We start from the raw sequence: 13,776 nt of genomic DNA, 5'->3' as shown, positions 1-13,776 counted from the left end.
TCATTAAAAGGTTATTTAATTCCTCCTCACTTTCTGCCATCAAGGTTGTGTCATCTGCATATCTGAGGTTGTTGATATTTCTTCTGGAAATCTTAATTCCGGCTTGGGATTCATCCAGTCTAGCCTTTCACATGATGAATTCTGCATATAAGTTAGATAAGCAGGGAGACAATATACAGCCTTGCCGTACTCCTTTCCCAATGTTGAACCAATCAGTTGTTCCATATCCAGTTCTAACTGTAGCTTCTTGTCCCACATAGAGATTTCTCAGAAGACAGATGAGGTGATCAGGCACTCCCATTTCTTTAAGAACTTGCCATAGTTTGCTGTGGTCAACACCGCTAAGTGACTTTAACTGAGTGCTGGATACAACCGTTTGCCTCCCCATGGAGAACATCATGGCAAGGGCAACACCAACCTGTCTCCATCAATCAGCCAAAGGAGGAGGAGGTGCTTCCATGATTGTCTTCTCTCCCCATTTCTTTTCCCCTTTGCACTGTGTGTGTTGGATTTGGAGCCTGCAGTCAGGGACTCTGCAGCACTTAGAAAATGCTAGGGAATAGAAAGAGCAACCAGTCAAGGAGAAAGGGTGTGTATGGAGGCTTAGTGAAGTTGAATACTTTGATGATGACAACAAACCCAGAGAATTTCAGTTTATAAAAAAAGTAGTTCCACCTAAGCAACAAGCGGCCAATTAATATTATTGCAAATATAAAAGTAATTCCTTTTATTACATACTGGCTTGCTTCACCACTCTTTAACCTTTAATCTACTAAAGAACAGTCTTTTAGGTAATGCTTTGTAAGAAATTTGGTTCCCATTCTGAAGTCCCATTGGTTTGCATTTAGCTAATGTGCTCCATCACTGCAAGAATTATCCCCCTTATCTCTAGAAGTGCTAGTCGACATCCTGTTCTCTTATTGCAGTTGTGCATGGGCAAGATGAGTATGTATGTAAATGTGTTTCTGTGAATGGGGTAGAGACCATGTATGCTTTGAGAGCATGGAGGGAAGGAGAGAGAGAGAGAGAGAGAGAGAGAGAAGAAGAAGAAGAAGAAGAAGAAGAAGAAGAAGAAGAAGAAGAAGAAGAAGAAGAATAATTGTGACATCTGACCATCTAAGGAGCAGCCTGACCATCTGACCATCTAAGAGGACAGCCTTAGAAAGAGAGGGAGCTCCTCACTGGGCAAAGAGCTCTGGAAGTTGGAGCAGCACTTTTGTTTCTGGAATTCCACACAACATCTTGATTGCTGAAAGAGAGCTTGTCAAATGGGGCAAGAGGGGAAGGGAGTTCTTGGTGGAAAGACCAAATGTGTCTTGGTTTATACTGTTAAGTATGGCACAGCAATATTCATGTTTAGAATGATTATGCCATAGTCATTTCCCTTCAGTTGGAACTGCATCAAATTTCTACATCACAGGCCTTGAATGCCTATTTTTCTTTTCTCAATTGCCCTTCAAAGCAGGGCATTTATTAACTTGGTTATGGTATGATTGGATTATGTTCTTTCCAGCTCTGTTAAAGAGTTGCTTGTTCAATGTGGAGTGTTGTTGCATGGTAGATATTTAAGTTTTAAAATTTTGCATTATTGTTCTTTTCATCTTCTGCTTTTTTCCCTTTTTAACTGTAAGTCACTTTGAATGGGCATCTTTCCCCAAAACAGTCTAAAAGTATTATTATTGATAATAATAAATTATTTCTTTTAGGGTACCTGCATCTATATGATCACAGACTAAGTTCTTGCAAATCTGACACTGATGTGTGCACATGAGGTTTTGACTCAATTAAGGGGCTGCAAACTGTTTTGGTGGGTCTATGGCTTTAAGCGAGCCAGTGTGCAGTTTCCCTTCAGAAAGGACTTAGCGTGCTCATTAGCATGTCAATACCCACAATGCTCTTCCAGCTCATTTCTGTTTCATTGTGCTGCTGGTGTCAGTTCTCTGGAACAGCTGAAAACAACCCGATTTGCACGTGCATATGTGTGTGTGAATGCATCATTTTCTCTCTCTGGCTCAGTCAATATTAGGGTATTAGGATTCTACCTAAAAGGGAGGATTTGGGGCAAGTTACCCATATCTCATCTGAACCACACAGCACAGAAAAAGAGATAGGTCCGTCCATGGCCACCCAAACAAATTGTGAAATCTACTACAAAGGACCGCACAGTTCCTGGAAAGCAGTTCCCTGCTTTCTCCCAAACAAAGAAAAAGCAATGAGAAATGTGGAACCTTCAGCATTATCCCACTGCCATATCAGATACCACATGTGGCAATGTGTCCTAGCTGTGGGGTGATGCTTCTCAGAAACAAGACCATGGAATGTTTATAGATGCATCTTTCTTTTCAGTAGATGGGTTTTAATTTCAAGAAATTGGATGCAACCAAAGTGTATATGGATGCCACACATTTATCAAATAACAGAGAATAGACATGGTTCCTTTCTGCTCTGCAGAATGAGAGGAATCTTATGATATATATTTTTTGTTTTTTAAAATGCATATTAACAGAACAATAGATTACTATCCAGAAGTGTTTTTAAGAAACTGGCAAATCATGATCTCAAGGCACATGCTTCAGAAACCTTGCTGAAGCTTTGCAGTTATGAATTTAGGCGGTAGGAGACCACCTGGATACCATGCTGAACTCCTCTGGAGAAAGATGGAATTTTATCTCCATATGAAAATGAGTATGTCTACAACTTTGAAACTGGATTTCCTCACTTTCATCTCTGATTACCTTTGCCTGTCTTTCTCCTCTCTCCCTATGTTACTGTCAAAGTGTAAATACTTAGTTCCCTGGGTTGGGGATCTTATTTGTGAAACTGTGTACATCACCATAAACACCGAATTGTGTCAATGAATTAATAATGCTGTTATTTGGTGAATTTTGTAGTACTTACACATTTCACTTTCATATAAAGTTGCCTTTTCCCTATCCCAATAAAGGGGGACTGGTACAGCTACTCATTTGTTTCATTAAATAAGATGGTCACAGATTTGAGTGTGAATGTTTACCTCTTAGATTTCCTTCTTTCAGTTTAGCCCTGGCACTAGGCAATGGGCAATGTTTATTCTTTCTCCCCTTAAACACCTGACTCTATTGAGAGATGTAAATAAAGCTAGCCAAATTTCTCTCTCCTGCTCCTTGTTAAAGGCTATAGTATTGCTTTTTTCCCCTCTGCTTCTTGATCTGTACACATTATGGCGATGCTTAAGCTCTGTGCCACTCCATATGAAAATGTCCCTCCTTTCCCTGAAGATATATTAACCACTTTACTATTCTTGTCTGATTGTGCCTCAGGGGAAATGTTGATGGATCCCACACAGTGTGAATCTATTATAAAGATAATCTGATGCTATTTTGGTTGCTCAGAGAGGTCTTTTTTCCTTTCCTTGCAAACACATAACTCCCACTCGTATTAAACGTGCAAAGGGGGAGAGGAGGGGTTGCATCCCCAGGGTTTGGAAATGTGTTGCTATCCTTCTCAGTTGATTAAATCCTGGTAAGTATAGCTGTTTAGAAATCAAGCTGGCATTTAATTAAAATACAATAGGCCCTTTTCCTGCAATGCCAGTTGTGAATCTGGAGGCCTGGTCATACAGATGCTAATTTAATGAATATTCATATATCATGAATATTCAGCAGGTGCCACAGCAACGTTCTTTTGTGCTCTGCTGATTCACCAGGTCCTACTGGCACGGCAGATGGCAAATGCTGAAGGAGGGCGGCTCCTGAGAAGGGGCATGGGGTGGAATCCTTGGTCTTAGACAGGCTGCATTTGTCTGCAAGGCTCTTAGAACAGGCAAAAGACAGGAGGCTAGCTGGCAAAAGGCCTTGGTGTGTGGGTAAAAAAAGAAAGAAAGAAAGCTGGACCTATTGTTGCCATAAGTAGACATCTTAAAAAGTTGTGCTTTAATTCTGTTGTCTATATAACCCTGTTGTTGAAATTCACTTTGTGTTAGCTACCTTCAGAATTCCTGGGCATGTCGACAGTGGGAACCTAAGAAGAGCCCTTGTGGATCAGGTCAAAGCATCAGCCCAGCATCATATTCTCACAGTGGTCAACAAGGTACCCATAGGAAGTTTGCAAGCAGACCCAGAATTCAACAGCATTCTCCGCATTTGGTTTTCCAGCAACTAATAGTCATGCTGCCACATACTCCATGAATTTGTCTAATCGTTTTTCAAAGCCATTCAAGTTGCTGGCCTGTACTCACTTCTACATGCATCTAAATCTATGAAGAACAGTCTGGAGCACAGCTTTGGAGAAGAACATGAACCTATGGCCTCAACCTCATTAGTGAGGTTCTTCATTGGAGGGGGCAACTCAGTGTGTGCTCCTGTGTGTGCATGTTGATGTTTTCTGCATTAAAATGAATGAAGATGCTCATGCACGTAAATATAACTTCTGGTCTCTGGACTAATGTGACAATGCCCTATCTGTATGGAATGAATGGACCTGTTTCCTGCTTTCCATCTTACTTGCTTTCCATTGGAAGCAGCCAATAGATGCAGGGAGTCTTTTCATTTTCTTCTTGGCAGTGGTAGCTGAGAGATAGGCTTGATAGCTACCTAGGTCAGTGGTTTTCCAATTGTGTTCTAGAGAACCCAAGTGGTCCTTGTTTGCTTCTCAAGATTTCCTCAGTGAATAGATCAGTAGTGGCAAATAAGAGTCCCTGAAGGACCACTATGCTATCATTATGGATTTCATCCTATAGGGTGCAGGTCACAAGAGAGCACTGGGTATGTTTTTAAGTCAGGCATAGGGAACATGCAGCCCCCCAGATGTTGCTTGGCTACAGTTCTCATCACCTTTGACCATGCTAGCTGGGGTTGATACGATTTGGAGTCCAATAACATCAGGAAGTCCTATACCTGTTCTGAGTCAGGTCATGCTCTTAGCTCACATGGGGGACAGGTAAAGTCCACAGGCCTCCCTGGACCTACATAAATTCAGGATGCACCCTTGAAAACAACCCCCTCAATTCTTGGCAATGTGCTGGAGTTCTGTGTTGGATGGACAGGTTTTCCTTGGCAATACTGGTCAATATGCCATGGCTTTTCTGAAGGCAGAAAGTTGGAAAACCTATTATCACCTGGCACTAATTATGTTTTACTGAAGAGAAAACAAGAAGACATTTGAAAAAGTACATGCTGCCAACGTGCTGTCTCTTATGTCTTTGATATTCCTGTTTGCCTATTCAGTCATCCACATTTCATTGTTCACCAGGCTTCAGCATGTGACATTATTACATACTCGAGGACAAACGTGAATTATATCTGGGGATAAGATGTCAACTTCTGGTAAGCACACAGTACAATTCACCTGACTCTGATAAACATTGATCCTGAGGTTTTCCACAACTAATGGTTTAACCTTTCCTCAATCTCTGTGCAAAGTTTGTTTGCATTCACACCATAATGCAATTAATCTGACAACTGATTTGACTGCACCTAACCAAGGCATGATGCCATTTCAAACTAACCTTTCCTTCACCTCTTCCTTAGCTCATATGCAAAACACAGTAGTCTTAAAGCATGGGGTTGTCAGACAACATAATGCCCTAGCATTTGTAGCAGCGCCTTTCAGTTTGGAAAGTGCTGAACAACTGCGACTAAACTAATGAACACATTCGCTCTGTTGACAATAACATTTTTGAAATTTAAAAGGCATGATTACACCAAGACAGAGGATTTCTAATTTCCTCTTTTGTCATTGCTTCCAGACACTATTTGAGTATTTAAAATGTTCTTGCCCTATTCATATTCGTAACAACAACTCTGCACCATAGATGACTGGCCAATCTCTGAACTCTCATGGGTGAATCTGTCCCTTGGGTGGCCAGCAACTGTCCCTTCAAAGGATGGAGCTCATTCCAGATGCTTGGTTGTCCACCTTCTTCCATTTCTTATCTATGGCTTTTTCAGTATAAGGATGATCATGGAGAACATATGAACAATGGTTTTTCTGTTGCTTCTGGGACATCAGGAAGTAACACGGGAAGGATGAGGTAGTTGCCAGAACACTATTCTGGATGTGTCCTGCAGTGCTTGCTTGCTTCACACACACACCCCCCCTTAACTGGAACTGAGCTTGAGATCTTAGGCATTCAAAGCAAGTGGTCTACCAATGAACTATGACTCCCTTCCATTTCGTAATTGTCTCCTGAATGTTAACCAGATTTAACTGTGGAAATTTCTCACCAGTCACCCAAGTTATGGCTGTAACAATGTGCTGCAAATTAAACCTCCATGTTCATAGACAACATATTTTGGGTTAACAGATGCTGGGGCAAAGTCTGTCACCACCACTTCGTGCCCTGCTTGTGATGCTTCCCAGAAACAACTATCTTGCCATTGTTTGGCCTAGTGATGGACATTTGTTTGGATCCAGCAAGGCAATCCTCATGTACTCAAGAGGCATCAGTCACTTGACTGTGTTCCAAAACCTAACCATTTAGGCTGCAATCCTAACCCTATCAGTCCCATTGCATTCAGTGAGCTTACTCCCAGATAAATGAAGTTAGGATTGCAGCCTTAGAGCTCTACTTCAGCCTACTATGTAATATTAACAAAGTTGTGTTTTTGGCAGAGTGGTGGTCAGGAACACAATTCCTGGCCGGATAGATGAAGTCAAATAAACTTCATAAAAGAAGACAGACTTGATGACAAGGGGATGGGAATGGAGGAGGAATGTAAGTCCCTTCAGATCATGTGAGCAGGTGGCAGGAAAACTTCAAAACGTCTAAGCCTGTAAGCCTATAAGCCTATATCCATTTACCTGAGAATAAACCCCATTGAACTGAATAGGACCATCTTCTGAGCAGACATCATAGGGTTGTGCTTCTCCTCTGAATGGCCAGAAGTCAATTTTCCAACACTTAACAAGTTGGACAAGGGAGAATACAAAGTGGAGTGACTTACCTGTGCCTGACTCGTACGTTAGGCATAGATTAACCCTTTATGAGTTGCAGGAGCAGTATTTCCAAGAATAAACTTGGAAATGACCTTGATGAGAAGAAGGGCAGAACTGTGAAAAGAACAGAGGGAAACAAACAAATGTTAGGTGAGATTACAAGTGCTGAGCAATGCACATATATTCAAAACTGGTATAAGAAAATGAGGCTGCAGTAACCAAGTCAGATCTCTGGTCCACATATCCAGTACTGTCCACTCTGACTGATAGCAACTCAGTGCCAAGATATCAAGAAGAGAACTTTCCCCAGATCTGCTACCCAAGATGCCTTAATTCAGTGCTTTTCGACATAGGTTCTTCAAATGTTGTTGGACAAGAAGTCCCATCATCCACAGCCATCTCAGCCAATGATCGTGGATCAAGGGAACTGTAGTCTATCAGCATCTGGAGACCCTAGGTTGAAGAACACTGCTTTGACTGGTAATGGCAGAGATTAAATCTGAGATCTAAAAAATGTTCTCTATTGTCAACTATGTTACCTCAGCTAATCAGCCAAGCACCATCTCCAAGATGGTACATCTGACTCTTTAAATGTGAATTTGTCCCAATAACACCTGAGCTGGAAGTCTAGTTTTAAGTAACATGTCAGAGAGGGTTGCTTCCTAAAATCTTTCTCTACAGAAGCATTCTTGGTTCCACCAGAATGCCTGCACAGCCCCAACCTCACCACACCTTTGTCTCCTCCCAGTAAGCATCAGTGACATGCCTGTTGGGAGGCTAGCCTTGCAGCTCTGCCCCACCAAATGAGCTATTTCCATTACTGCACCAATGGTTAGAAGATACATGCCCTCAACCCTTCAACTCTCTTGCCCTGGAGATTCATCCCAATCCAAGCCTTTCTTTTTCCCACCACCAAGCCCAGTGCTTATTTTCGCGGGGGGGGGGGGGATGATACACAGGGGTACGCCTAAACATTTTGTGATTCTAAGTTTGACCTCATTGAGGGGCAGTATTTCAATATGAGTTGGAAAATGAGAGTACCCCTAAACATTGTTTTAGGAAAAAAGCACTGACCAAGCCTATTTAGAATGATGCTGTTGTGAGAAGAGTGGGGTGGGGTGCAGGGAGAGATACACAATTTATATAAATATATATTTCCTGCAAATGATGAAATTAAGCTGCTCTGCAAATCCAATGCTCTCTCTTACCAGTTGAAGCAGTACAAGGGGGGAAAAAACCCAGACATCCTTTTTTGCTTTGAGATATAAATAATAGAGCTCACTTGTCTCTTCTCTGGCATTTCCAGAGCTTCTTATATCAGAGCTGTGTCAAGAACCATGAAGCGTTACGACTTGACCAGGCTCTGACCCAGCACTAAGTCCTGAGCCCATCTTCCTTGGAGGCAACATGGTCAAAGGTATGAAATGCCTTCCTTTGCAAAGAAAAGATGTTCCTGTTAAACAGCTGTAACCATTGCTGCTGCCTCCTTTGGAACATTAAAACACACACACACATTTTTCTTCTTCTTTCTCAAAAATCACATTTCGCTTTCAAATGGCAAATCAGCCCTTCAAAGACTACAAGACAGGGTGATCAAAAATGAATCATCCAACTTTTAAAAGTATTTCTCCTTTCAATGGGAAGGAACGTGGCGCCTTTGAACTTTTACACTCTTGTGTGTTTCAGCTGCAAATCCTAAATGTAATGTTTAATAAATAATTCAGGACCTTATTTTTAGAAACAGGAGCCCAACAATTTGTGACTTTGGAAAAGTCTGCATGCCAAGACGACTCCATCTCAAGGAAACCTTATGTGACACGAAATCTCTTAACTATTTTTACATCCTCGTTTAACAGCAACAACATTCATAAAGTGAGGCAGAAATGTGGGGAGCGGAGAAAGGGAGAAACTGCAAGAAATCAAAATGTGACACATTTGTCCCTCCCTGTTTTCAGGATAAAACTTCACCAGTCACAGACCAAATCAGATTAATGGTCCATCTAGCTTTGTCCTGTTCACATTGACTATCAGAGGCTCTCCGGGATTTCAGTCTAGGGTCTCCCACAGCTTTACATGGAGATGACAGAGATTGAACCAGTGGCCACTTGCTCTGCCACTGAGGTACAAAGTACTCCAGAGTGATCAGAAGTGATTCTCCAGGTGGCATGGAGCTGCTATGCTAGCTGCCTGGCAGGTGGGTTGCTCTTGTTTACTGTGAGGGACAAGGTGCTAAGGAGGACTGTGTGGTGCAAAAGCACTGGCAGAGTCTATCTGGCACTCCTGGGGGGGGTGTTTGCACCCTGCCAACCTCCCCACCACCTTGACCTTCCTCCTCTCCCTCCCGGTAAGCTAGTACAACCTACCCATCAGCAGCAAGATAATGCAGTGGCCCTGCCCCGCTCAGCAAGCCACTCATGGGAATGATCTTTCTCAGCTTCCTATATAAAGCTTAATTATAATCTCAAGAAGGAGGGAAGTAAACCCTAATAAAACTGCCATTAAACCAACACAGCTATAAAGAAAACTACATGCAACTTCTGTAATCCTGCTCCTTTGGAGTGACTCCTGAATCTGCAAACAGTCAAGGATTTAATGGCTGGATTTATATATATTTATAATATGGTTCAGGATCTGTGTTTTTTGAAGAAGTGTATCAGAAGACAAACAGAGGGTGGTGTGTTTCTCTCTCTCTTGAGTATCACAGCAAACTCAGAGTGTACCAGTTTGGCTCCTTTTGTTCAAGTGAGAAGTGAATTGAACTGGCTCAGTCCTGGACATTTAAAAACCATGCAGCATTCTTATCCAGCCTGTGAAGAGGACTAAAGCTTTGTCCTATAAGATCCTGACTGGATCCAGAAAATATTCTTTCTGAATATTCCCTGAAGAACCATTACATAACCAGTTACCAAATTATGCGCCTTTAGATCACACTTTAAAAGCCTCATCAAAAGTGCACCTGTAAGGTAAGAAAATCACAAGTGGTTAAATATAAATGTGTAATCTTGGAGGTGGGGAGGACCTCGTTGAGCTCAGTTATGGAATATTTATTTGTCTGAGGAAAGAGATGCATTAGTCATATAATCACATGTGGATTTTACCCTAGATTTATGTGCTTTTTAATGCAAGATTCAATCCAAACTACTTATTTTAAGTGTACCTTAGTGTGAGCCATTTGCAGGGGAGCTGTCATGTTCCAAATAATGTAGAAGCAAAAAATTAAATAAATGTCATCTGTTTCCCATTTTAGAAACTTTGGTTCCATGTCTGAGACCAAGTGCTGGAGCACATTGAAGGGCCACTTTCCACCTATTCCTTCATTACCTCATGACAGATGCTGAAGGGTCCTTCCAAACTCACTAAGTAGAGAAGCCCCTAGTAGCCTCTGGCAAAATTTCAACTTGGATGCATTTGGGTGGGCTCGGTCTACTTTGGAGACTATATTTAGCCACATCAAAAAGCTGTTCTACAATTCAACATGACTGCCAGGATCTTTGCTCAAAGAGATGACTGGATGACAACAGCAAGGTGTGTCAGAGGTGGAAAGTGAAGCACACTCCCAGAACATGCATATACAATCATCTCCCACTCTCCCAATTTACCAGAGTCTCCATTTCCTAGTCCCTCTCTTTGGTATATCATTTACCCCATTTTCTGTCTGTTCTTGCCTGTTGGGTGTTCTTTGTTAGCATTTTGAGTTGCTAATTCTTCAGGCTTTCTGCACCTCCCGTAAAATTTCTAGGAGCTAAATGCGAGAGTGGAGAACAGGTCTACATCCTGTCTCTAAGCACATGCATATAGATGCATACACATGAACACCAGGACACAAGAGTGTATTCACAGCCTGCCATTTCACACATGGCAGATGCTCCCAACTGGGGATCAGTATTCCTTATTCTTGAGCTATTTTGCGCTGTTGATAAGCTATTTTAGGACAATTATGTTTCTTTTCTAGTCTCTCTTATTCTAATGAAAGAACATATGCCATTCTATTGCAGAATGCATGGATGCAAGTGGGTGCAGCTGGGTTGAAATCTCATCCATACAGGCATTCTCTTGATCTCTCTTTCTGAGTCTCTTGCTTCAATTACTTTGTTGCTTAAATGGGATTGTTTCATTGTCTATTTTAATTACGGATTTATTTAGCTTATCGGGATTCTTTTATTGGCCATTTTAATTATGGTTGTTTATATTTTAATCTTTGCATTGCTAGTTTTTATATTTTGCAACTCTCTTAGAAACCTATTTCGGCATTAAGCAGTATATAGATATCATAATTTCCCCAAAGTATTATTCCCACCATGAAAACACAAACTAATTTTTGGCTGCTTTCTGAAGCTGGGGGAGACATTTCTCCAATATTTTCAGGAGGCTGCTACTTAGCTTACTGGATCCCACCAGAAGGGGCAGCCAGTAGAAATCTGCGGAAATAGCCTCACACCATGTCCTACCAACCACTCTTCCTATAGTGCCTTGGGAGCAATGTACTGCAATGCAACATTGCTCCCAAACATGAATCATGGAATCGTTGAGGTGGAATTGACCTCAGGAGTCATCTAGTCCAACTTCCTACAATGCAGGAATCACAGCTAAAGAGAGAGGGCCATCCAACCTCTGCTTAAACTGCAGACTTGGGCCCACACAAAGTAGCAAGAGAAGTCTGGAAAGCAAGGTTAATGTCAAGCCAGGATCAGGCATGAGAGAGATCCAAGTCAAAGCAAAATCCAGGGGTAGCATTAATAAGCAAAGATCCAGAAGCAACGGAGAAGATCCAGTAACAAGCGAGCAAGGAAGCAAAGGGGTCATGTAGGGATCTGAATGGCACACATTGCTTCAGCAAATGGCAGATTCCAGCTGAAGGCTCATTAGGCTGGCCTCCCAGATCATATCCAATACCAGCTGCAGGTGCTGAAGTCTGTGCTAAGATCCCTGTACCATTACTCTCAAGGAAGCCTTTACTCTAAAGCTGCTTTGGGTTCTCAGGTGTTCGCTCTGTTATCAACTAGCTTCCAGGGCTTGGGCCTTCTGACTCCAACACTCTCAATGGTTTGGGAGGGGTGACTTAGCCTCTGACTTGGCTGGAGGTTGCTCTGGTGGAGGTGAGGCCAGGAACCCACCCTGAATATCCTTCCAGGGCATCCTATAGAGGCAGACCCGGGGAAGGTCCTTCTGGCATACTAGAATCTTCAGCCTTGGTCTTGGGAGTTTTGTCTGCACAGCCAGGCTTTCAATCATCCATCTGGGTTCTTATGAGAAGATTAACTGTCCAAGGTCTCTAGAGCATGTGCAGAGTGTCATTCTCTGCTCATCAAGTCATCATCTCTAGACACCCCCATATAGTATTTATAGAGAACATATTAGTCATCAGCCAGTACCCCAGTCCTTATCATATATCCTTCAATTGCATGGTTAATTGATTTAATTAGTAGATTAAACAACTAAAGCTTTAATTGCGGTTAAACTTTTCTTACTTAATTAACTGGTGTGGCTGAAAATGAAAGGCACTCTGATAGGCAGTCTGTATAGACATGCCTGGTTGGGTGATGAAACATACAGAGGACTTTTCCTTCCAGTTTGTTTCCTCCAAAGGTAGTGGTTAGTTTGCATTTCAGTCTCCCCCTAGGACCAGCCCCTTGCCAGTTCTGTTCTGTGACTTCCAGGAGTCTTTTTGTCTCACCCTAGAACTCTGATGATGTATTTCACTTGCCGATGCAGAGCAAGAGAGAAGTGTATGTGTATATGGAAGCTCTGGATTTTGTGTGCCTGGAATGTATTCTCCTGCACAAAGGTAAGAGCCACATGTGTTGCTTTTACCTATGCCAGCATTTTGCCCCTTGCCCTGCCAACTTCTGGCCCCTGGAGGGTTGCCCTTGGAGGTATGTGACTCATGGTCTGGAAAAGATTCCCCACTCTTGCTCTACAGCAATCAAGCACTCATTGCAATGCATGTTATGGCAAAATCTGGACCATTTACACTCCCCTCACCATTTGAGCTCATCGAATTCCAAAGTCATTTTTGCTCTGGTCCGTTGCTGTAACGAACAATACCCAAGTAAGAGGTTGCTTTACGTTCCATATTTCCAAAGTAATGAAAAGGGAAATGTTGAAGAAGGGTTTTCCCCTCCCTACCTAATGCTGTTAGCTTTCTGCCCACAAGTTCAAACTTCAGAAAATCTGAGCCCTTACTTCCTGTGCCAACATCCTCAAAAAAAGGGGAGGTATGCATTTAGAGATTTAAAGTCACGGAATTTTATTTAATTAACAACAGAATCTTTTCCAGAGGTGATAGCTTAGATATTTACCCAGAAGCACTGATTCCAATGGGAAGTCCTTCCAAGAAGAAACTTGTTCTGCTGAAGTTCTGATGATCAGCCAAAACCAAGGGAGTGACAAATTTGGTTACTGCAAGAGAAGAAAAATGGTCATTTCCATGAAAAACAGGGATGAAGAACAATGGTATTGTTATCTCTGTAGGTGTGGCGAATTCACATAAGAATACCCGTTTTTTTATTTTAGAAGAGGCTGATTAACAAAGAAAACAGAGAGTTATGGCTTCTAGCGTTCTACCACAGGAGTTTGTGGTAACTGCACTTGGATGTCTCATTATTAAGGAAGGAACTGAAACTTGATAGCAACCGGAGGTAATTAAAATATAAAATAAGAGGTGGTTGTGAAACATTTCATTGTGTTAAGGACTGAGCCAACAAAAATGTTTACTCTGTAGCAACTCAGCTATAATTGTTTGAGTAATAACTCAAGAATGAGGAATACTGATCCCCACTTGGAAGCAGAAGAAGTGAACACAGGATCAGAAGACAAAAGGAGGAGGAAGCAAGGAGACGGGATACTGGAATTAAGCAACTG

At 42.0% G+C, this 13,776-nt stretch overlaps 1 long non-coding RNA gene across 1 annotated transcript; it reads right to left on the bottom strand.

Moving 5' to 3' along the window:
- Positions 1 to 469: 469 nt before the first annotated feature.
- LOC307212515 lies at positions 470 to 13,286 on the bottom strand. The gene is made up of 3 exons (XR_013837024.1): positions 13,215 to 13,286; positions 6,924 to 7,029; positions 470 to 552 (listed from the first exon to the last, which is right to left on the bottom strand). It is a non-coding gene; the product is annotated as an uncharacterized lncRNA (long non-coding RNA).
- Positions 13,287 to 13,776: the final 490 nt, after the last annotated feature.

This window comes from Podarcis cretensis (genome assembly GCF_951804945.1).
Source record: "Podarcis cretensis genome assembly, chromosome: 1".
Lineage (NCBI taxonomy): Eukaryota > Metazoa > Chordata > Lepidosauria > Squamata > Lacertidae > Podarcis > Podarcis cretensis.
Note: the sequence above shows the minus strand (reverse complement) of the source record. Positions and strands in the feature narration are given on the sequence as shown.